A 21,713-nucleotide genomic window follows, 5' to 3' on the forward strand; every position below is an offset into this window, starting at 1 on the left:
GTGTAGAAGGAAATTTATGGCACTCAATGTCCACAAGAGAAAGCAGGAAAGATCTAAAAATGACACCCTAACATCACAATTAAAAGAACTAGAGAAGCAAGAACAAACAAATTCAAAAGCTAGCAGAAGGCAAGAAATAACTAAGGTCAGAGCAGAACTGAAAGAGATAATAGACACAAAAAACCCTTCAAAAAATCAATGAATCCAGGAGCTGGTTTTTAGAAAAGGTCAACAAAATTTATAGACCGCTAGTAAGACTAATAAAGAAGAAAAGAGAGAAGAAACAAATAGACGCAATAAAAAAAATGATAAAGGGGATATCGCCACCAATCCCACAGAAATGCAAACTACCATCAGAGAATACTATAAACACCTCTTTAGTTTATTTTTAGTAAATAAACTAAAAAATCCAGAAGAAATGGATAAATTCCTGGACACATATAACCTCCCAAGACTAAACCAGGAAGAAGTTTAATCTTGGAATAAACCAAGAACAGGCTCCGAAATTGAGGCAATAATTAATAGCCTACCAAACAAAAAAGTCCAGGACCAGACGGATTCACAGCCAAATTCTACCAGAGGTACAAAGAGGAGCTGGTACCATTCCTTCTGAAACTATTCCAGTTATTTGAAAAAGAGGAAATCCTCCCTAACTCATTTTACGAGGCCAGCATCATCCTAGTACCAAAGCCTGGCAGAGACACAACAACAACAAAAAAGAGAATTTTAGACCAATATCCCTGCTGAACACCGATGTGGAAATGCTCAATAAAATACTGGCAAACCAAATCCAGCAGCGCATCGAAAAGCTTATCCATCATGATCAAGTCGGCTTTACCCTGGGATGCAAGGCTGGTTCAACATATGCAAATCAATAAGTGTAAACCATCACATAAACAGAACCAATGACAAAAAGCACATGAATATCTCAATAGATGCAGAAAAGGTCTTTGACAAAATTCAATGGCGCTTCATGTTAAAAACTCTCAATAAACTAGGTATTGATGGAATGTATCTCAAAATAATAAGAGCTATTGACGACAAATCCACAGTTAATATCATACTGAATGTGCAAAAACTGGAAGCATTCCCTTTGAAAACCAGCACAAGACAAGGATGCCCTCTCTCACCACTCCTATTCAAAATAGCGTTGGAAGTTCTGGCCAGGGCAATCAGGCAAGAGAAAGAAATAAAGGGTATTCAATTAGGAAAAGAAGAAGTCAAATTGTCTCTGTTTGCAGGTGACATGATTGTATATTTAGAAAACCCCATTGTCTTAGCCCAGAATCTTCTTAAGCTGATAAGCAACTTCAGCAAAGTCTCAGGATACAAAATCAATGTACAAAAATCACATGCATTCCTATACATCAATAACAGACCAACACAGAGCCAAATCATGAGTGAACTCCCATTCGCAATTGCTACAAAGAGAATAAAATACCTAAGAATCCAACTTACAAGGGATGTTAAGGACCTCTTCAAGGAGAACTACAAACTACTGCTCAACAAAATAAAAGAGGACACAAACAAATGGAAGAATATTCCATGGTCATGGATAGGAAGAATCAATATGAAAATGGCTTTAGTGCCCAAGGTAATTTATAGATTTAATGCCATCCCCATGAAGCTACCAATGACTTTCTTCACAAAATTGGAAAAATCTACTTTAAAGTTCATATGGAACCAAAAAAGAGCCCTCATTTCCAAGACAATCCTAAGCAAAAAGAACAAAGCTGGAGGCATCATGCTACCTGACTTCAAACCATACTACAAGGCTACAGTAACCAAAACATCATGGTACTGGTACCAAAACAGATATAGAGACCAATGGAACAGAAAAGAGGCCTCAGAAATAACACCACACATCTACAACCATCTAATCTTTGACAAACCTGACAAAAACAAGAAACAGGGAAAGGATTCCCTATTTAATAAATGGTGCTGGGAAAACTGACTAGCCACACGTAGAAAGATGAAACTGGATCCCTTCCTTAAACCTTATACAAAAATTAATTCAAGACGGATTAAATACTTAAATGTTATGCCTAAAACCATAAAAACCTTAGAAGAAAATCTAGGCAATACCATTCAGGACATAGGCATGGGAAAAGACTTCATGACTAAAACAGCAAAAGCAATGGCAACAAAAGCTGAAATAGACAAATGGGTTCTAATTAAACTAAAGAGCTTCTGTACAGCAAAAGAAACTATCATCAGAGTGAACAGGCAACCTACAGAATGGGAGAAAAATTTTGCAATCTACCCATCTCACAAACGGCTAATACCCAGAATCTACAAAGAAGTTAAACAAATTTACAAGAATAAACAAACAATTCCATCAAAAAGTGGGCAAAGGATATAAACAGACACTTCTCAAAAGAAGACATTTATGTAGCCAACAGACACATGAGAAAATGTTCATCATCACTGATCATCAGAGAAATGTAAATCAAAACCACAATGTGATACCATCTCACACCAGTTAGAATGGCAATCATTAAAAAGTCAGGAAACAACAGATGCTGGAGAGGATATGGAGAAATAGGGAATGCTTTTACACTGTTGGTGGGAGTGTAAATTAGTTCAACCATTGTGGAAGACAGTGTGGTGATTCCTCAAGGATCTAGAACTAGAAATACAATTTGAAACAGCAATCTCAGTACTAGGTATATACCCTAATGATTATAAATCATGCTACTATAAAGACACATGCACACGTATGTGTATTGTGGCCCAATTCACAATAGCAAAGACTTGGAACCAACCCAAATGTCCATCAATGATAGACTGAATTAAGAAAATGTGGCACATATACACCAAGGAATACTATGTAGCCATAAAAAAGGATGAGTTCATGTCCTTTGCAGGGACATGGATGAAGCCGGAAACCATCATTCTCAGTAAACTGCCACAAGGACAGAAAACCAAACACTGCATGTCTCACTTATAGGTGAGATTTGAACAATGAGAACACAGGGCTGGACACATCACACACCGGGGCCTGTCAAGTGCTGGGGGACTGGGGGAGGGATAGCATTGGGAGAAATATTTAATGTAAATGACGAGTTGATGGGTGCAGCAAACCAACATGGCACATGTATACCTATGTAATAAACCCACACGTTGTGAACATGTACTCTAGAACTTAAAGTATAATAAAACAAACAAAGCTCATGTTAAACACGATTTCTTTGAAAGAGGTTTTTGTTTGTTTGTTTGCTTGTTTGCTTGTTTTTGCCATATTCCTACCAACGGGAATAGTTTTTCCATCTTCGATCTTAGCACCAGATAACTTTACAGCATTTATCAAATCATGTTGCAATTATTTATTAGCCTGGACAATAGATTTTAAAAGCAGAATACACTTTCTCCACATTTGATTTTGCAAAACCTAATTTTTTCAAGCTTGTAAGTGAAATAAAGAAAGGGTGAATACGAGAAACAATCACATTAATTGAGAGAAGGGCTATGCATTTAACAATATTAACATTGTGTGGTTTTCAGACACTATAGGTATTATCGTTAGTCACTCTCTATGTACGAGATAACATTTTAATGTAAAACTTTTTAAGGAAGTTGGATTTAGAATATTGCTCCTAATTATTTCATAGAAAACTGTTGTAAACATTCTCAATAATCACAAATGGTGTGTTTTTTAGTGCTGTTAATCAAATAATTGAGAACAAAATTTTTTTTATATACTTTACGTTCTAGGGTACATGTGCACAAGGTGCAGGTTTGTTACATATGTATACATGTGCCATGTTGGTGTGCTGCGCGCATTAACTTGTCATTTACATTAGGTATATCTCCTAACGCTATCTCTCCACCCTTCCCCCACCCCACTACAGGCCCCAGTGTGTGATGCTCCCCATCCTGTATCCAAGTGGAGAACAAAATATTTTTTAAACACTTTCAGTACTCAAACTTTTGGCCAGTACAGATAGGTTTGTTGGCAAATAAGTTCACTTACCAACTAAACATCAATTTTCTCTGTTCTATTATTCTTAGGCTGAATAATAAAACTTAAATAAACTTAAATACTTAATCATTTGGTTATATCTTCAAGTATTTTCTTCCAAGATTATCAGTTAAGTAGAACTAAGATGAAGAAACAATAAATTAGATGATTATTTTTAAGGGTATATTTTTAGTACATTGAGCATAAAAATCACAAACTGCTAGAAAATTTGTTTATCTTCTAGTTTCAAAATTACTTCAGGCAGCTGAGAAACTAAAGTCTTAAACAAGTAATACTACTTGTTTTTATAACTTTATATCTTTTTCTCATGTTTCCTGCTTTTTCTCTTTATGCTGTTCCCAGAAAAGAAAATATACTGAAGATAGCTGAATGCTGTTATTTAAAATAACAATAATAATGGCAAGAATAAAGAGAAATTAAACACAAAAGTCACCTGGTAAATCTGTCTTTATCCAGTTCATTCCCTGGGAAAGTAATTCCTAAAACAGTATATTTACAGGGTTGTTGTCCATCTTGAAACGATATTATCATAGATTGTTACCAAAGACATCTTACTGGTTTTCTTGCTATTCAAATTCTAGTGTACCTGAAACAGTTGCATATCAGGAGACCAATGTGACAGAAACCTTATCAATATAATTTGTCATAAAATTTAGCAGTCTCACTCTTGTCCTTCCTTATCTGTGTATTGATTACGATTGTAAACATTGTAGACTTTTCCCTTATTTTTATTGTGTTTAATTTATCTTCATGCTTTTTAGTCTTGGGAAGTACAATAAAAATGTTTTCTTCTCTAGAAATGTGTCCTGACCTTTTTCCAGGTGATCTTAAAATTCCAGCAGATAGCTGCATTCAAAGAGCGCCTGGCTATTAGAATGCTCCCTGGCATAATATCCACGCAGGCTGGGAGGAGACTTCTGAATCTCATTCCACTCTCAAAAGATGTTGAGTTAGCAGTTCTTGTTGGCTGCCTGCCACTCATTTTTCTCGGTGCTCAGGGCTTTGCATTTATGCTGAGCCCACTTTCTATTTTACATTTCAAGCCTTTATCTCTTCTTCCTTCACTGATTTTAATGGATGAACAAACCAGGTCACCTAAGATAAGCCACTGTCGCTCTCCACTCAATCTTCCCACTTTTTAAGAACTGTCCTAAAACTGAATTTCTGCTAAGAATTTCTGATTAGGACAGGGACACATGACCGTATTTTAGCAATGTTGTCCTGCATGAAGGAGAGAAATCAGGGATCTCAGTTTTAGCCACACTTAATACCTCTTTGACCATCAGGACATCTAACTTCTCCATGTCCCAGTTACTTAATTAGAAAGCAAGAATAACATTGCCTGTCTTGCTCATCTTCCCAAATCCTAGAAAGACTTAAATTATATACATGAACATACTCATAAACTATAAAACACAAGACAACAGAACAGAATTTACTTTTTCAACTTTCTGATCAGACGTGATGCAATACACTGCACTCTTTAAAGATTCAATACTATTTTGTGGTTTCAAAGAGGCTTTTTTTTTTTAATCTTTTTAAAGAATAAACTCAAACATATCCTGTTTTAAAACAAAAGAAAAAACAAAACAAAACAAAAGCGGGGAGCCTGGAAGTTAAACTAAACCCTGTTTTTGATTCTAATGACAAGAAAATTATTGAATTTTTAGCTGCTATCTCTAACTTTATTTTGTGTCTTTTATGTTTCTGTTTGTATTACTACCAGTGAAGAGCAGAAAATGTGACTGCTGTCAGAAAGACTCTAGTATCAAACTCTGTGGTGTCAGAGCTAATGACAGGATCTACTGACAAAGAATATTATGTTGGTGGCTATGTGAAATAACGAAGATTTCTCTTAGCTAAAGTTCACTCCTTGAAAAAGACAATGAAGGCTGGGTGCGGTGGCTCACGCCTGTAATCCCAGCACTTTGGGAGACCAAGGTGGCGGATGACCTGAGGTTGAGAGTTCGAGACCAGCCTGACCAACATGGAGAAGCCCCGTATCTACTAAAAATACAAAATAAGGCGTGGTAGCACATGCCTTTAATCCCAGCTACTCGGGAGGTTAAGGCAGAAGAATCAGTGGTTCAGAAGAATTGCTTGAACCCAGGAGGCGGAGGTTGCAGTGAACCAAGATAGCACCATTGTACTCCAGCCTGGGCAACAAGAGCGAAATTCCATCTCAAAAGAAAAAAAAGGAAAAGAAAAACAAGAAAAGATAGTGAAAATAATAATAAGTTAATTGATTCAATTCATGTAACTAGTCACCACCTGAATATATCACCATGAATTCCACTGATATACAAAATTTTGAATTTGTTTACTGTTTTTTATACCTTTATTAAGGTATAATTGACATATAATGAAATGCGAATAGTGAAAATGCAATTTGATAAAATGTTTCTTATATATACAGCTTAAAAAAGATAATATACTTAGAAGATATATCTTTTTTCCTGTATCCATCCATCTATTCATTTATTCGTATCTTCATTTATTTATTTACTATCTATTGAGCACTTCCCATGGATCAGGCACTGTTATGAGTACTAGATGGTAAGCAAAACAATGTTTCTACCTTGTTGCAGTCTGCTTTCTAGTAGGAAAAATGAGGCAGTGCTAAGATAAATAGCAGGAGCTAGAAAGGGAGTAGTGGCTACTATATTACATAGAGAAATCAGGAAAGTTCTTACAAATATAAAATCTGAGCAAAGAACTGGACGAAATGGAATAGTGAGCCATGTGACCTTTTGGTATTAGTGTAAACAGCAAAGGCAAAGGCCCTGAGGCAGGTTTGTGCTTGTAGTTTTTGGTAAACAACATAAGGCCAGTGAAGCTGGAGTGGGTGAGGAGGAGAGAGATAGTTGATGCAAGCAAGAGATCATGGGAAACCAGATCATAAAAGGGCTTTTTGAGCCTTTGGGAGAACTTTGTCTTTTGCTTTGAGAACAATGAAAAACTGAAAAGTGTTGAGCAGAAAGTGACACAGTGTTACTTATATTTTAACTCATTACTCAAGGCACTTAGTTGAGAATAGAAAGACTTAGAGAGGCTGCTGTTGCAAGGATCCCGGTAAGAGTTGATGGTGACACAAACTATGGTATTTACAATGCTGGAGGTGGTGAGGGTAGCCTCACTGGAGATATATTCAGATTAGTTTAGTTCATTATTTAGAAAATACTTTATTGGTTTCTGTAATCAAATCCATGTATATAAGACCTTACATATTTTATAGAGTGTGTTACCTCTATACAAATGGAAAATAACAGTTCTAGACCAATATAGCTGTTAATTTCTGTACAATGACAACTCAACGTGGTAAACTGGGATAATTTTTCCAAAGTTGACAGCACAGATAAAGTTTCTAAATATTCAAATTATATGTGTATGTGTGTGAGAGAGAATGTGTGTGTCTGTGAGCGTGTGTGTCTGAGTGAGTGTGTGTGTCTGAGTGTGTGTCTGGGTGTGTGTGTATCAGTGTGTGTGAGTGTGAGTGTGTCTGAGTGTGTGTGTGTGTGTGTGTGAGAGTGTGTGTGTGAGTGGGTGTGTGTGTGTCAATGTGTGTGTGAGTGTGCGTGTGTGAGTGTGAATATGAAAGGATCAATAGTATCAGCATGTTATGCATCAAATCATCTGAACAAAATTGTAGAGCTATCTATCCTGCCTTATTTTTAAAAAGGGGGGAAAAAGGTTAAAATGAAACCCCAGAAAATTGCAAAGTTCTATTACTGTTGTGAGACCTGGCATCATTTTTTCGATTAGCTTCTGGACAGTTATCTGGAAAGAAAACATTCTAGAATAACATTGAAAATACCTGTAAAATTTTTGAAGACAAATTTAATAGAATTTTTCAAACATGTTTCCCAACCTTTATTTTTTTTTTAATATAAACTTTACCCTAAGGTCTCACAATTTCTTGAAGTCATCATGTGAAAACTATAACATACTTAGCTCTTCACCACATATTCTTTATGTAGGAAGTTCAACCAAGCAGTTTGATCTAACTAAACGCAGTGTCAGTACCTCTTGAGCTCAAGGACTCACAGTCTAAATCCTCTTCCCTTCTCCTTCCTTTATAATTCCACTGAATATTATGTGCTCTGGAATTTTATCTGTCATGAAGAAAAATAATTCATACTTTGGTAATTTGGAAAATAATTATTTTGTGGTTATTCTCTCTTAAGCATTTACGAAATCGAAGCCCATAAGGATGTCACTTTATTTAGGGAAACATTAAATGTCTCTTAAGGGAATATCTTAGTGTAATGTATAAAGTACACAATGATAATTAATCTTGCCTACTTCTCTTTTTATATTTTTCTGCTCCCTTATCAGAAATTCAACGTTTATAAACCCATTTTTGTCTTGAGGATTTATCTATTTAAAAGTTACTTGTGTGGCTCACACCTGTAATCCCAGCACTTTGGGAGGCCGAGGCGGGCGGACCACGAGGTCAGTAGATCGAGACTATCTTGACTAACACAGTGAAATCCCATCTCTACTAAAAATACAAAAAACAAAATTAGTCCGGCATGGTGGCAGGTGCCTGTAGTTCCAGCTATTCGGGAGGCTGAGGCAGAAGAATGGCGTGAACCCAAGAGGCAGAGCTTGCAGTGAGCCAAGATCACACTACTATACTCCAGCCTGGGCAACAGAGCTAGACTCCATCTCAAAAAAATAAAAAAAATTACTTGATGAGCTATGTTCTGAAGGGAATTATGGAAGAGTGAGTATTATTGAAGTATTGAAAGAGGTTGCTAGGACACATTGCTGTCTCTCGAATGAGTAGGAACATATTTTGATAAAGATGATGAAAAAAAAATCCTTCACTGATTTGAACAAGGGTAAATATGTAGGCCAATTTATCATTAATTTATTAGTGACATAATCATCCTGAGCACAGTATGTTAGACCTTGAATGAAAGTATTTGCTTTTGATTTTGTCCCTCCAATAATAAATATATATTCTTTTCTACCTTGTGAAAAAATATATCAAGAGAAAAAAATAATAATGACATCAAGGAAAAATCAGAGGAGGCAAATATATTGATCTTATGCATCTCTTTTCAAGGATGTTGTCATAAGAATTTTTATTTTTTCAATGTGTGCATATTATTTTAGATTCCCAATGAAAAACCACAAGAAAACACAATTTCTTTCACAAAGAAACCCGGAATGGGTTTAGCCTTCCTCTTTCTGTGTGTGTGTGTGTGTGTGTGTGTGCGCGCGCGCATGTGTGTGTGTGAAACTTTTTAAAATTTTTCTTTGCTGCCATCCTAATACACTTTTAAAGGAATTTTATCAGTCTCTAAAATCATTTTAGGCCTTAGCAAAAGAAATATTAAAATGCAAAATTAGTTTTTAATCATTCTTGGTTATCAAAGACTTTGCTTTTCTTTTGTTTCCGTATTACAAAAGAGCCACTGTATTTATTTATTAGTTTATATTGTGAATTGCTATATTTGAAAACATTTGCTTTCTTCCCAAATCTATTTGGTGACAGCTAGTTTTATGAAAACACACCCTACCAACCAATCTTAAAGAAACAGGAAAATATCTGTGAATGTCACATTGAAATGTATTGTTCGAAACTACAGGATTGAACCACAAAACGTAGGCTCATGCCATCGTTTTCTATCTGACCTAAATACTGAGCCTATTATCAGGATGCTTTTGCATGCCATCCATGGACATTTCCCTGGTATTAGAGTTCCCCACCCCTCTGCACCGGCTAGACATGCCCGTCTAGACTGACTTTGTGATACTGGAACTCTGTATTCTTTTCCATCAAATGCCTTCTCAATTTTCCTTATTTTCATAGAATGTTCAGGTTGTAACTGCTCATGCATTAAACAGGGTGACACCCACAAAGACCCACTTTTAGACTACTTCATCTCTTTCCTGACTCTTTAGCAATCACAAATGTATCTGAAACATCAGTCATAACTTCGGGGAAAATGCTTCACAAAATTTGAGGTTCATTAGAAACTCTTCAAAGTTGTGAACTCTTTTGGAAAGCCTGCAAGATATTTCCATTTTAGTATTCAATAAACTCTCCAAACTGTACATGCTTCCACATATATTTTCCCTCTAATACCACATAAATACTGAATACAAATATGATGATTAATTTTTTTCACCAACTTGACTGAGCCACAGAGTGCCCAGATTGATCAAACATTATTTCTGGGTATGTCTGTGAGAATATTTCTCTCCAATATGGATGGGCCTCATCCAATCCTTTGCAGGCCTGAATAGAAAAGGCTGAGTAAGAAACTATTATTTCTCCTTGCCCGTCTTCAAGTGGGGACTGTGTTGTTTTTGTTGTTTTCCCTCTGCCTTCAGACTTGAACTTAGACTGAAACTTACCTGCTTGATCCTCCTGGTTCTCAGGGCTCAAACTTGGGCTCAAACTATATTATTGGCTCTCTTGCATCTCCAGCTTGCTGACTACAGATCTGGGACATCTCGGCCTCCAAAATCATGTGGGCCTGTACTTGATAGTCAGTCTCTCTCTCTCTACACACATACACACACACACTCTCTCTCACACACACTTGCATATATTTAAACTCCTGTTAGTTTTTCTTTTTATGGGAAGCCCAGACTAATACAACAAATACTCAAATTTCCTAAAATATGATTTGACTGTCACACTCACGATTTCAATTTTTGAACAGCTTTTCCAATAGTTCTTCGAGTAGCTCCTAAAAACAATAGCAGTGATTAATTCTTTTACTAATACACGATGACCTTAGATGGCTGGGAGGAAATCATCTTATGTTAAGGGCAAGGAGATATCAGGGAAGTTCTTTATCTAACTTTATGCTTTAATGGATTTTAACTCTGAAACACACTTTCCCCAAACTAATATTGAGATACATGCTGCTTTAAGAATAGTTTAATTTTACCGATTGGAATGGAAATGAACTAGCTTTTTAACTTTGCTGTCACTTGGCAAACATGAATGATTTGCCATGTGCTTTGTGAAAAATAGATTGACTTTTATCCAGTTTCCTAGATAATTGGGTCTCAAATAATTCAGACAAGTTTTTTTTTTTTTTTTTTTTTTTTTTTTTTTTTTACTTTTAAATTAAATCTCATTTGATTTGGCTAGTCCATATTTTTGAAGGGTCATTTATGTTATTACTCAGGCTAATTGATGTTCATGATGTCTATGAGTAAGAGGCAAGCTGCATCTTCCATTATAAATATTCTGATTACCCCAACTTCATATCCTTCATAAAATGTTTAACAGAGATTTAAGCTATCAGCTAATGCTTGAAAGAATGATAATTTTAAAAAGTAAAGAAAAAAAAGTAAATCAAATCTCATCTTTGCCATCAGTCTGTAAACCAAGCCTTAGATTGTTTTGCTTTTGTTTTTTGGTAAATCAAAAGTAATGTATAGATTTGCATCTTCATATATCAGCATTTGCATCACCAACGCCGACAAAAATGTAATGCAATACTCTATATATATCTTCATACTCCAAAAATATAGCTTATTTTTAAAATAAAAATGTATCTACATAGAACTGTTTATCATATTCTGTATAATTACAAGCCAAAAGACCAGTCAACAACAAAACAAAGCAAAAAAACATGCTCCACGTGTGTGATACATTTTGAAATACTTTTGAAACATGACGCGCCAAAAATGCGCTAAATAGCTAAGATTCCTAAGAGAGTATCTGTTATATCTTAAAATATTCATCAGCCTGTGTAGTAGTAACCCTACTGAATTACTCAGGAGGCTCTTGACCTTCTAAAGCTATGGAAGGCGACAATTAATACTATCTCAGTTTCTTGATTGGATAGGCTTATTCATGATTAGAAGATCTAGATAAAGCTGGTATGTAACTGTACTTTATGTGATCTGAGTAATATATAAAATTTGACATCAAGCTTCTCTCATGGTAAGACTAGTGAGCAAAATTATGATGAGAAATAAGATACATAATCTCAAAATATCTTCTCACAAACCACTTTTTATTAATAGTTGCATAGCAAAAAAAGGGAAACAATTTAGCACAGAAAGACAATGACTTACTCAAGTGATCAAAATTAATTAAATGTGTAATGAGATCATGTGCCTCCTGACAGGATGCACGAAAAAGACCAAAACATCACCACTCTGGTGTTTCTGCCCAAATGTGCACAACCTGAATATAATCCTAAGCAAACATCATGCTAACTGAGGGACAGTGTACAAAACTCCCCAGTACTTTTCAAAATTATCACGACCTTGAAAAACAAAGAGAAACCGAAAAACACTTCCAAAGTAAAGGAGATGAAGGAGATATGGTAACTAAATGCAACATATGATCCTTAATTGGTTCTGGAAGTAGAATATTTTTCTGTTACTATAAAGTACATTTCATAAAAAAAGAGAGAAAGATAAAGATAGAAGGAGGAGTTGATGGGTGCAGCACACCAACATGGCACATGTATACATATGTAACAAACCTGCACGTTATGCACATGTACCCTAGAACTTAAAGTATAATAAAAAAAAATAATGAAAGAGTGCAAATGTAATAACATTGTAACATTTGGAGAATCTAAGTGAAGATATATGGGAAACACTTGCATTATTTTGAGACCTTGGAAGTTCAAATTTATTTCAAAGTAAAAAGTGAAAAAAAGTATATAAAATATTTACATTGGAGTCCATTACACTTCTGCTGTGCACAAATTGTTTTTCCTTCTGTGTTATCACAAAAACATATTGCTAGTGATTCTCATTGGACTTCCAGGCTGGAAAGGATTTTTGACTTTATTTAGCCTATCCCTCCTCCACCTCATTATATTTTTATTCTTACAGAATAAAGATACCTAGACCTACATGGATAAAACTACTAGCTCATGTTCATTCAAATATTAAATGAAGGAGTCATAACAATATATATTATTCATTTTTCATGTTTTCTTTAACAGAGTTTGATCTTTATAAAGGTAATGTTAGAACTATTTATCTCTGTATTTACATTTCCCTAACATCTAACCTAAGATTTTACATAAAGCACACAAAATGATACCCCTGACCATTGTAATTTATGATAGTCCTTTTACTAGAATTCCATTTCTTCATTATTTCAGAAAATCAGTGGAGTATTTTCTCCATAGCAAACTCCATGCCAGGAATATTATTACTATGTCACATTCCTCTCCCTCGCCTTCTTAAGAAACTCGCCCTCAACTTGGAGAAGATAGTTCTGTGAACCAAGAGTTAAAATATGAGACAAGTAACATGGTAGGACCAAAAGATAAAAGAAATAGCTGAGACAATAATGAATACTCTGCTAATTTAGAGAATTAACACATTGGTTAGTATACTGACGTATGACTATATTGAAAACAAAGTTATGGTGGGACGCAGTGACTCATGCCTATAATCCCAACATGTTGGGAGGCTGAGGCTGGTGAATTGCCTGAGCTCAGGAGTTCAAGACCAGCCTGGGCAACATGGCCAAACCATGTCTCTACTAAAAAGTATCTCTCTCTCTCTCTCTCTCTCTCTCTCTCTCTATATATATATATATATATATATAAGCCAGCTGGGGTGGCACATGTCTGTGGTCCCAGCTACTCAGGAGGCTGAGGCAGGAGACTCGCTTGAGCCCGTGAGGTAGAGGTTGCTGTGAGCCAAGATTGCTCAACTGTCCTCCAACCTGAGTGACAGTGACAGAGTGAAATCCTATCTCAAAATAAAATGAAATAAAATTACATGAAGTCAACCTAAATGCCCATCAGTGATAGATTTGATAAAGGAAATGTAGTACATATGCACCATGGAATGCCATGCAGCCATGAAAAAGAACAAGATCATGTCCTTTGCAGGGACATGGATGAAGCTGGAGGCCATTATCCCCAGCAAATTAATGAAGAAACAGAAAACCAAATACCACATGTTTTCACTTTATAAGTGGGAGCTGACTGATGAGAACACATGGACATAGAGAGGGGAAACATGCACACTGGGGCCTACTGGAGGGCAGAGGATGGGAGGAGGGAGAGGATCAGGAAAAATAACTAATGGATACTAGGCATAGTACCTGGGTGATGAAATACGTGCAACAAACCCCCATGACACATGATGTAATCTTTACCTGTATAACACGCATTCTGTACATGTATCCCTGAACTTAAAATAAAAGTTAAATAAAATAAAATAAAGTTGAGCAATACATGTACTATTATGCTAGAGGATAGTTTCAGTAATCTCTGATGCTGGCTTGCAGACTGAGACTGGGAATTGGCATAGTTTTGTTGGTCTAGGACAGCATTTTAACACAACTTGATTTAGACTGAACCTCCTCTCCTCAGTCACAGCCCTCACCACTCCCTATTGCCTGTACTGGATGCTTCATTCATTTATAGGCTGGCACCTGAGGACAGTTGAATCTGTGAAGCCTAATGTAGTAGGATAAGAAAGACAAGCACATACATAACAATGAAAACCAATTTTAAAAGGATCAGAAGTAAATATTCTATACTTATTTATAAAGTATCTTTTAAATAAAAAGAAAGAGATTACTTTTATCTTGAGAGAAGTGAACACAGTATTTCCTCAAAGAGGTAGAATTATTTTCCCAGAACTTGAAAGACATTGATAAAGGTGGGTGTAGGTGTTGCTGAAAATAATGATAAAAGAAACCAGGAATAAACCTTAAAGATCTGTAATTTCCTCATTCTGGAATTTGTATGAGGCCATTAGAGTTTCTGTAAGATTTCTATGGAAAGGTTTCAGACTTTAAAATAAAATTCCTTGTATTATTCTAAATTTGATATTAAAATACAGCCATAGAATTTTATGACCTTAGTAAATTGCAGGTGAGTGAAAGAAAAGAAGAAAGAAAAAGAAAAAGAGAGAGAGAGAGAGAGAGGAGAGAGGAGGGAGGGAGGGAGAGAGGGAGGGAAGGAAGAAAAGAAGGAAGGAAGGAAAGAAGGAAGGAAGGAAGGAAGGAAGGAAGGAAGGAAGGAAGGAAGGAAGGAAGGAAGGAAGGTATTAAGATGCAGTCAATTAGGGAAGGAAGGAAGGAAGGAGAGAGAAAGGGACACATGGCATCACCACTGCCTGCAGATGCAATTACATTTAAATATCTTGGAAAAGCAGGAGCTCTAGATTCTTCTTGGAAGATCTCCATAGATAGGAATTCCATGCTCTTCTCTGCACTCACATTCCAGAGTTTAACAGGTCACTACCCACCTACTTACTCCCACTCATACAAATGTAGATATGGTTAACACACACTCACACATATACAACCAAACATACACCTCACAAATATTAACATATATGTCATTTTAGGCTCATTCGTATAAATATAACATTCATATAAATATAAAATGCCAATAAATTTACAGTTAAGTATACTAGAACCAGGGTTCTCAGGATTTCTCAGCTAGTTTTAGAAACCAAAGAGGCTACAATATAAAAATCACCTTAATATATCAGAAATACTACTGTTTAAAATTTTAGTAAAAATGACTATGGAACAATGAAACAATGCCAAGGAGAAAAAAATGTTTGTGAAATGTTATCTCTGGCCAAATATGTGTCACTGGGGATAACAAAAATAAGATAATGTTTTACATTCTCATTGTTCTTTCATCTTCATTCTGAGAGAGAAGACAAAATATTATGAAGACAGCAGAGGAAGGCATAATTGCTGTCATATTTTCTTTCTTACAACCATGGAAAAATAAACATTTCATAGCATTCCTTTATTGGCATGATTTTCTTTGCTGGTATTTTGGATCAGATCTATCATGGACAGGAATACCAGCTTTTAAAATCTATTTAAGACCAAAACTCAAAATTTTGTGAATACAATCCATTCATGTTTAGAAGAAATAGCCAAATATTCAGAGTCAACAGAGGAAAAGAAAAAAACATTCACTCATCGCTACTACTTTAATGTAAATGGAAACACACTTGTCTTATCCAGGGTTTCTATGTCAGAGGCCTCCATGCTCTGATACATTCATTAAATGAAAGACTTCACCTCTTTCTATTCAAAGCCTTACTTTCTTTGCCATCAGCAAAATGCAAAAATTATAACTCAAACTACAAGTAATCATTAAGTATCCCAATATCCTGCTCAAATTCTCCATTTTGGATTTGTTTTCAATACAGGCTTTGTCTGTTCAAACCCGTGGCATGTAACTAGGACATGTAATTGTTAAACTGGTCTTCATCATTTGCACCATCTGCACCTCCTGAATAATAAAACTATTACACAATTAAGAGGCAGTCAATTAGGGATGATTACTAATTACTCTAGACACCTATTAAAGTTGCTTCAGGGAGACCATTGACTCATTTTATGGATGCATTATGAATGCTTTTTTGTATCTCTCCGTGAGTACAAGTGAAATTGTGATTTTCAACAACTGCACAAATAATTCAAATTATAATATAAGATATCTTCTTTCAATATGTTCATTTACCTGGGTCCCACAAATATTATGAAACTGAATTTCCAGTTTACGATTATATGATAAACCAAATCAGAATCGGTGAATTTATTCTGAGTCATCTTCCTTTTGTCTTCTACCTTACCTCCCTCCCTTTTTCTCTACCTCTTTCTCTTCCTTTCTTCCTTCCTTTCCTTTCCACACATTTCCAGTACAACTCAAAGTTTAGAAAGTTAGCTATATAAGAATTCAGTTAATTGAAATCAAAAGGTCTAATCCTAACCTTTTCTCATTTCATTTTTCACTTTTTATGTTAAAATAAGTAAAACATGCATGTTGTAAAGTGTTCAAACAATACAGAAGTAACACTCTCTGGTTAAAGTGCTGTTAAGTTTTGGATGTATGCCTTTTCTAACCTTTTTAAAAGTTTTTTTACTTGATCAAATTAAATAACATTTATTAAAAACCTAAATTTCACTGGACTCTGATAAATACCAAAGATGGATGGGATTACCCTTGACCTCAGATGCCAATTACATAGTACAAGGAAATAGATTTATTTACACTATAATAAGTGTGTTTGCTAAAAAGTATACTGAAGAGTGGTGAATTAAATGGGTTTAAGTTTCAAAAATGATACTTTCATGACACTTTCGTACAGAAAGTAAACTGATTCTGTAAATATAAGAACATGACTTCTTCCCTGCAACCCCTCTTCTGTTAGACTGTATTAAAAATATATATAGTTTAGGTGTTATTTGAGAAATACAATAAAAAGTGTGCAAAATTAAAACACTGGACAACTGCTTTTTAGTATTTCATTTCTGATCTTCATTCTTGCCTAATTGTGTCCAGGACTGACAATTCATCAAAGGCATCATCCATCACCAACTCCTGATTCTAATCCCATGTTGCCACCTAGTTAAGGATCACCAAAGGATTGGCATAAATCAGGGATGAGAAAAGACTCAGGGTAGGGATAAGTTTTTGACTTGTGCCAACTAAAAGATTTTAAAGGACTCCCTATTCAATAAATGATGCTAGGATAACTGGCTAGCCATATGCAGAAGATTGAAGCCATACCTCTCCCTTTCACCATTTACAAAAATTAACTCAAGATGAACTAAATATTTAAATGCAAGACTTCAAACTATAAAAATCTGGAAGACAACCTAAGAAATACTCTTCTTGATACTGGCTTTGTCAAAGAAATTTTGGCTAAGTCCACAAAAGTAGTTGCAACAGAAACAAAAATAGACAAATGGGATCTAATTAAACTGAGAATTTATTTCATAGCAAAAGAAACTATCAACAGAGCAAACAGACAACCTACGGAATAGAAGAAGATAATTGCAAACTAAGCATTCAACAAAGACCTAATATCCAAAATATATAGGGGCCTTATACAAATCCACAGTCAAAAAACAGATAACCCCATTCAAAAATGGTCAAAGGACATGAATGGACACTTCTCAAAAGAAGATATCTAAGTGGCCAACAAACATATGAAAAAATGATGAACATCACTAATCATCAGAGAAATGCAAATCAAAACCACAGAGAGATGCTGTCTCACCCCAGTGAGAATGGCTATTATTAAAAAGTCAAAAAATAGCAGATGCAGGCAAGGCTACAGAGAAAAGGGAACATGTACTCTGTTGGAGAGGATGTAAATTAGTTCAGCCACTGTGGAAAGGAGTTTGGAGATTTCTCAAATAACTTAAAACAGAGGTACCATTCAGTCTATCAATCCCATTACTCAGTATATACTCAAAAGAAAAGAAATAATTCTATCAAAAATACACAAGCACTTTAATATTTGTCATTGTGCTATTCACAATAGCAAAGAAATAGAATCAATTGACGTGCCCATCAATGGTAGATTGGATAAAGAAAATGTAGTACAATGCAACATGGAATACTACACAGCCATAAAAAATAATGAAATCATGTCCTTTGCAGCAACATGGATGGAGCTGGAGCCATAATCCTAAGCAAATGAGTGCAGGAACAGAAAACCAAATATCACATGTTCTCACTTATAAGTGAGAGCTAAGCATTGGGCACACATAGTCATAAATATGAGAACAATGAAATTGTTGACCACTAAAGGGTTGTGGGAGTGGGAACGGCATAAAAACTACCTATTAGGCACTACGCTTACTTTCAGGGTGACAGGATCTGTACTGTAAACTTCACCATCACTCAATATTCCCATGTAACAAATCTCCATATCTGTCTGTATCTAAAATAAATTTGAAATAAGAATAATAAAGGCTTTTTTTAGTCTATATCAAAATATCTTAGATGAAACTGTCTACATCCAAATGGCCACTAAAAATGATTGAAATGTCATGTACACAGTAACTTTGTTTATACAGTATCAGTCAATGAATAAACAAAGATCGCTCTTGTATCAAATGTTTTACTAATCATTACAACCACAGAGACATTTATATTGGATAGCTCAAAAAATTACAGAGATGGAAGTACCATAATTCTTAAAACACAGCACAAAATGACCTTAACAAAACATGGCTTAAGTCTATGAAGTTTACATGAGAATGAGGAAGAAACAGATGATAAAAATGAAGGGGAGAGAAAGACAAAGATCTCATTCTTAAAATTCGCATTTAAAATCTCCCCAATTCTAAAAGGTTTTGGTAGGTTACTAAGTATGGGATAAAGGGCTATTCCTCACCTTACCCATCCCTTTCTCTCTCCTTTACCCTGGGGCTCAGAGCCCTTATGCTATCAAGATTTGCATATACAATGGAACTAATAAGTTTCCTAGGGCTGCCTTAATAAATTTCTGCAAAACGGGTAGCTAAAATAACAGGAATTTTTGGTCTTACGGTTGTGGAAGCTAGAAGTCCTAACTCAAGGTGTTGGCAGGACTCTGCTCTGGTTGGTCGCTTGAGGGGAGAATCTGTTCAATTCCTTTCTCTTAGCCTCTGGTATGGGCAGTGGTAATTTTTCATTCCTTGCTTTGTGGGTACATCACTCCAATCTCTTCTATTGTCACATGCCTTCACCTGTATGTCTCTTCTCTTCTTCTTCTTCTTCTTCTTCTTCTTCTTCTTCTTCTTCTTCTTCTTCTTCTTCTTCTTCTTCTTCTTCTTCTTCTTCTTCTTCTTCTTCTTCTTCTTCTTCCTCTTCTTCTTTTTTGTTTTTTGTTGTTGTTGTTGTTGTTGTTGTTGTGTTTTGTTTTGTTTTGGAGACCGAATCTCGCTCTGTCGCCAAGGCTGGAGAGCAATGGTGCTATCTCGGCTCACTACAACCTCTACCTCCCGGGTTCAAGCAATTCTCCCGCCTCAGCCCCTCCAGTAGCTGGGATCACAGGCGCACACCACCAGGCCCAGCGAATTTTTGTATTTTTAGTAGACACGGGGTTTCTCCATGTTGGCCAGGATGGTCTCAATCTCCTGACCTTATGATCCCCCTGCCTCGGACTCCGAAAGTGCTAGATTACAGGTGTGAGCCACCGCTCCTGGCCTCTTCTCATCTTCTTAAGAGGGCATCAGTCAGATTAGATTAAGGGCCAACCTCTCACAGTTAGACCTCATCTTAATTAATTACATCAGTAATTAACCTACTTTCAAATACGTCCCATTTTGAGGTTCCAGGAAGACATGAATTTGTGGGTGGCAAGGGGGAACATTATGCCGCCCATACACGGACTCACTTTTGCTCAACACGAACTAATATAGCTCCGAAAATCTTTGTTAACTCACGGGCATTTGCTTTTCAATACTAATCTCTCACAGCAGAATAAACACGAGTAGTAGAATAAAATACTTTTTTCTACCTGTTAAAATGCTTTGAAGTATCAATAGTTAGAGAATTATCTTATGGTAGAAAGGAAAGGACAGAAGGGCTGCCTTAGGTCCTTGAAATCATACCATTTATGCTCAAATCCTCTCTATCTAATTGTTCATTGTTAAGAAGAGTGTGTATATGTCCCCAGGCCACACTCTTAATCAAATAACATAGAGAGCAGCCACATCAGAGAATTCACAATGGCCTGCGGAATAATTGCTTGACCCCATGGCTAGATGGTCTGTAAGCAGACTTGCAAATTGGCAAGCAGAGCTTAAGTGTCAAAAACGGATAGTGGTTTCACAGTAAATTATATCGGATCACAGAGGGTAGTGCCATCATCAATTGTGACTTACACTGCTTCTCTGGCAGCAAGAAGAGAATATAAGCATGACCCTTATGTCTTGCACAAAAGTGTCAGTCGGGAAACAAAGCCTCCATTTTCAGGGCACGACCACATGGGGTTGCATTTCAAAGACAAGCATAGGGATCGTTAAGCCCATGGAGGATGAGTGATGGACTAAGATCTACCTACCTCTGGGGACCCAGAATCCAAAAAAAATAATAATAATAATCTTGGCTTCTAGTACCTAGTTGTCAGTTTCTAGTCAGCACTCTTGCAACACTAGGAAAGAAAGAAAAAAGCTACATAAAGCTCACCATTTATAAACTGGTCCTTGCAGTTTTCAAACTAAATGAAGAAAAATGTAAAATTGAAAGAAGAAAACATAGTAGGATTGGTGCAGGGGTTTGGGACACAGTGAGTTAGTTTTGGCAGAAAGATTGCTTCAGAACTCAGGTGACAGTGACTGCTAACAAATGCTTTGAGATTCTTGTTAAATAAATGCTTGTTTGCTGGGTATGTTTGAAGTTGGAACTGAAAAGTGCTCCAGTTGGCTGGATGTTTAACAAGCCTCTCTTTGGGAGTTCAGCATCTGTCAGGTGAATCAGAACAAGGGTTCTACTTAGATGAAGCAGGAGAAAAATTATATCTAATGAGCTGCTAACAACAAGTGTTTATTGAGTTCTCCGAGGCATGTTCAAATCAGGCACAAGTTAAAAGGCTAATGTGAGCTTTTGATGATCTGCGAAAACCTCACAGAAAAAAAAACTAGATGGAAATTTTTATTAACAAAAATATTTGTTGAAAGTATATTACAAGATTGGTAGTCTACCAAGTGCTTTGCTGACACTCTTTAATCTTCACAACTATGTTAGACTGAACATTTTTTGTTCCATTTTACAGATAAAGATACAGGTTGTGTGTAATACAGTAATTTGCCCGTAGGTATATCACAAGTATATTGCAGAGTTGGAATTAGTAAAGGATCAAGTTCAGTATTTTTTTTGTGTGTGTATGCTTAACGTATACTAATGTCCTCCCACTTGCCCCAGAAAATGATGCAGCTAACAAAAAGAGTTAAGAAAGTATTCAATCCTGCCTCTCCCATTCTACAAATAAGAACATTTAAAACCTAGGAGTTAAGTGA

This window comes from Macaca thibetana, chromosome 7, assembly GCF_024542745.1.
Source record: "Macaca thibetana thibetana isolate TM-01 chromosome 7, ASM2454274v1, whole genome shotgun sequence".
Taxonomy (NCBI): domain Eukaryota; kingdom Metazoa; phylum Chordata; class Mammalia; order Primates; family Cercopithecidae; genus Macaca; species Macaca thibetana.